We start from the raw sequence: 4,551 nt of genomic DNA, 5'->3' as shown, positions 1-4,551 counted from the left end.
ATTTTCCACACTTCTTATAAATGTCCTAATTCTTTTTAAAGCACAGTGTAAAGGTAATTTGGCCACAACTTTTATTGTTATGAAGGAAAGAAGGAAGAGAAGGAAGGAGGGAAGAAAGAAGAATTTTTTTTATTTGTTAGAAAGGCAGCCACTGAAAAATCATTTCTCCTCCTCCCCAGCAGGAAGCAAACCCCATACTCCAGGTAATTTGATAAACATGGGAACAAAGAGTGACCCTACACTTCAGTCACCCAATGGATCACCTGTGTAATTCTGACATTCCAAAAGCCCAGAGCCTTAGAATTCCAGAAAGCCAGAGCTCATCAGTCTTATAAAGATCATGTGGTGTCCAGTTGCCTCCCCTACACAGTGAAGTCTTAGTGAGAGGTGAAGCCAGTTGGACTTCCTGGGTCCAGTGAGGACTTGGAGAACTTTTCTGTCTTACAAGAGATTCATAAAATGCACCAATCAGTGCCCTGTAAGAACGCACCAATTAGTGCTCTGTAGCTACCTTGAGGTTTGTAAAATGGACCAATCAGCACTCTGTAAAATTGACCAATCAGCAGGACATGGGCAGAGACAAATAAGGGGATAAAAGCGGGCCACCCCCTCAGCCAGCAGCAGCAACCAGCTGGGGGTCTCCTTCCACGCTGTAGAAGCTTTGTTCTTTTGCTCTTCACAATAAATCTTGCTGCTGCTCACTTTTTGGGTCCATGCCACCTTTAAGAGCTGTAACTCTCACCCGAAAGTCCGTGGCTTCATTCTTGAAGTCAGTGAGACCACAAACCCACCAGAAGGAACCAACTCCAGACACATTAGGATCAAAGAGAAAAGCAGGTGCCTAAGATCATGCAGCTCACCAGAAACAGAGTGGACACATCCAAAACCCGGGAAGGTCTCACATGCCATTGTAGTCTGTGACTTTATATCTTACCATAACTTCTAATTTATTTTTTAAAATAAAAAAGTACAGAAAACTCCCACAAATCCTTGACCCAGATTCACCATTTGTTTATATTTTGCCTTATTTTATTTACCATTCTCTTTCCTACAGACACACACACACAAACACACACACATGCACAGGCATGAATTATTTGGAAGTAAGTAAAAGATAGCATCCCTCAAAGCTTCAGGGTGTGTTTCCCAAAGTAAGAACATTCCCTTACACAATCACAGTACAACGATCAAAATCCGGAAATTTGACTTTGATACAATACCACCATTTAATCCACAGTCCATATTCAAATTTCCTCCATTGTTCCAATAATTGACTATCTCCCACCCCACCTCAGAACTGGCGATGTTTTGCACTCATTACTCCTGTGCCCAGGAACTTGCTTGCCTCTGGGGGAAACATGAATAAGGTCTTTAATCCTTCTTCTTCTACCCTCCCATCCTCTGAGTGCTCTTGTCCACTGCCCTCCCCACTCCAGCGTACCCAGACAAGACAGAACAGGGGGGTTGCCACTATGAGGAACACTCAAGCCTGACCTGAAAGTGCAGGAGGACCCCTGAGACTATGCCAGGTGGAAAGGTGCATGGAAAGCCCAGAGGACACACTCACCAGCCCTCAGTAATGCCCACCAGCCTTCCCTGGCCTCTAGGATCAAGAGCAGTGCAGGACACTGACTAGGTCAAGGAGCTTAAATTCTATCCACTTCCAGAGACAAAACCCACTCCCATGAAAAATCCACACACCCCCAAATATATTTCAACTGTGAGGGATCCATGTCTGGGAAGGGGCAAGAAGGTACTTTCTGGAGTGCTAAAAATGTGCCGTATCTGAGGGGTGGTTACATGGAGGCACACACATGCAAACATTTAGCCAGCCGTGCCTGAAAAATGTCTTCCCTTCACTCTATGTATATCTCAGTAAACAATGAAAGCTGTATGTGTGTGTAGTCAACAATCCCAAGGTGGAACATGGTGCAGTGGAGAAAGGCTGTGAGCTCCAGAGGAAGGGACAAGACAGCTTCTGGTTTTTCCTACCTGCCTGCAGTAGTTCCTGCCTGCCACTTGGTAGACACCAAATAAATACTGTTGAATAATCAAATAAATTAATTTGATGCTGTGACTATATTTCTTAACATGGAAATTTGTCAGTGATATCTTGCTAAGTGCAATAAACAGGCTATAGAAGAGTATATGAGAATTATCTCATTTTAGTAAATATTTATGTTCATATTTTGTGTATATCTAGTCTGGAAGAACACACCAAAATCCTAATAAAAGTTCTCTTGGGTGAAAGATAAAGACAATATATTTTTATTCTTTTTTTCTTCGTTTGTACTTAAATTTTTTTCTAGCAAATTAAACTGGGTGAAAAAGCAAGTGTGTGTGTGTGTGTGTGTGTGTGTGTGTGTGTGTGTGTGTGTATAAATCAGTAAATTGCTCCAGGGCAACAAAGTAGGGTCCAGGGCACATTGGAGCCGATTTGTGAGTCTCTAAAAGGGGGTTATAGTATGTAGTGCGTCTCAAGCTTACCTGACCAGAGACCATTTGGGGAACTGCTGCTCTAAAGAGAACTGCATAAAAGGAGCTGGGTCTCTGATAATTGCATGAAACCATCACAGCAAATCCCAACTACTTACATCCAAACTTCTCTTATACACAAGAAAAGCAAACTCTCTGTGTAAGTTAATGTTATTTGGCTCTTCTACCATGCAGTTGAACTGAATTCTAGCTGGTACCAGAGCTTCGCACAGTGCCGCACACTTAGAAAGTGGTCAAGAACTGCTAACTGCTGCTGTTTGCAGCTATCTAACGGGGTGCTGGGACCTGGAGAGGCTGTTTTCCCAAGACTTCCCCTGAGATGGGATTCCTGAGGCGGTTACTGAGCACAAGCCAACGCCTCCTCTGCTCCCTAAGCTCCAGTAGAACAAGTTAGAGACAGAGTCATGTTCTGGGGCTGGAAGCTTAAAAACCTGGAAGATATCCCAGGCAGGGCATGTCAGAACCCAAATGCGTGTGGACTTGATAGAGCCTGGAGAGTGGCTGAAATCACAGCTGCTCAACTTACATGCAGAAGGCTCCTACCAAGGGAAGGACACCACACATTCTGAGAGGCAGAAGGAAACTGCAAAGGTAACCACTCCAATCTCCAACTTAACGTCTATTCTCTCCATGGCTTCCCCTCTAAGTGGCCCTCCAGCTCTACTGAGAACCTACAGAGTTGGACGCTTACCACTCCCCCAGGCAGCCTGTTCTGTCTTCAGAGCAAAAAGCTCTAGAGAAAGCTTTTTCTTTACATTGAACTATGACTTCCACCCTTTGACCTTGGCTCTGCCTTCCAGGAGGACACAATGCAAATCACACCCTCAAAAATCTTTCATGAGATTTTTCTCCTTAATCAAAATAATCATAATGATAGCTACCATTAATGTGGTCTTTACTGTGTGCTAGACACCATGTTAAACACTTTACATGCCTGATCTCATTTAATTTTCTCAACGATCCCATGACATAGTGTTTACAATTGGCCCCATTTTACGGATGAGGAGTCTGAGTCTTAGGTGAGATGAAGAACCTTACCCAAGATTGCTCAGCTAGTAAGTAGCAGAACTGAAATACAGAAGCCAAATTTTTCATGTTCTAAACTCCTGATGAGCCAGGCATGATGGTGCGCACCTGTGGAGTCCTAGCCACTCAGAATGCTCAGGCGAGAAGCCCTTGACCCCAGGAGTTCAAGACTATAATGACCTATGACTGCACCTGTGAAAAGCCACTGCATTCCAGCCTGGGCAACAGAGCAAGACTCTGTCTCTAAAAATAAAAATATAGTTCCTGAGCTTCACCATTGCACTCTGCTACCTCCTGTGCACACCCACCCCACACATGCACACCCCATCAAGTCTTCTCCAGCAGTATGTACACTGACAATTCTGCAATGTCGAAATAGAAATTCTCACATGGTTCTGAAGGACCTAGAACTTTCAGGCGATTCTGCCAACTTCTCCTCTGGTTTGCACACCTCTCTCCTGCCATCAGCACCTCCTAATGCAGCCCTTGGTTTCAGCTCCTTACATTGCTCTTGGAATATTGCCGCTGCAGGGCATATGGGCTGTTTTCATTTGTCCAGCAGGCCTTCTCCTCCTCATTCCAAGTGATTCTGAGGGGCCCATCCATCGCATTGTCTCCACCCAAACCGCCACCACAGGCATGTAACCTGGGCTAGGCTGGCTCTCTTCCTCCCATTTTGGCACCAGTGATCCATACCGCAAGAGACAGTTCCTTGAACCAGCTTGACAGTTCTTTCTCTGGGAATCCTGTGGGGACTTTGAGAGAAAGAAACGTCCTCTACCCCCATGGACTACTAGATTAGTAAATGAGAAGATGTAAACCTGGAGGGGTAAGGCCATTACATTAGTTTCCTATGGCTGCAGTGTTGAGTTACCACAAATTCAGTGGACTTAAACAACATAAATATATTATCTTATAGTTCTGGAGGTAGAAGTCCTAAAAAAAGAAAAAAAGGTGTTGGCAGGGTTATGTTCCTTCTGGAAGCTCTAGGGGAGAATCTGTTTTCTTGATTTTTTTTTTTTCAGCTTC

Source organism: Chlorocebus sabaeus, chromosome 23, assembly GCF_047675955.1.
Source record: "Chlorocebus sabaeus isolate Y175 chromosome 23, mChlSab1.0.hap1, whole genome shotgun sequence".
Taxonomy (NCBI): Eukaryota; Metazoa; Chordata; class Mammalia; order Primates; family Cercopithecidae; genus Chlorocebus; species Chlorocebus sabaeus.
This window is presented reverse-complemented; position numbering follows the sequence as displayed.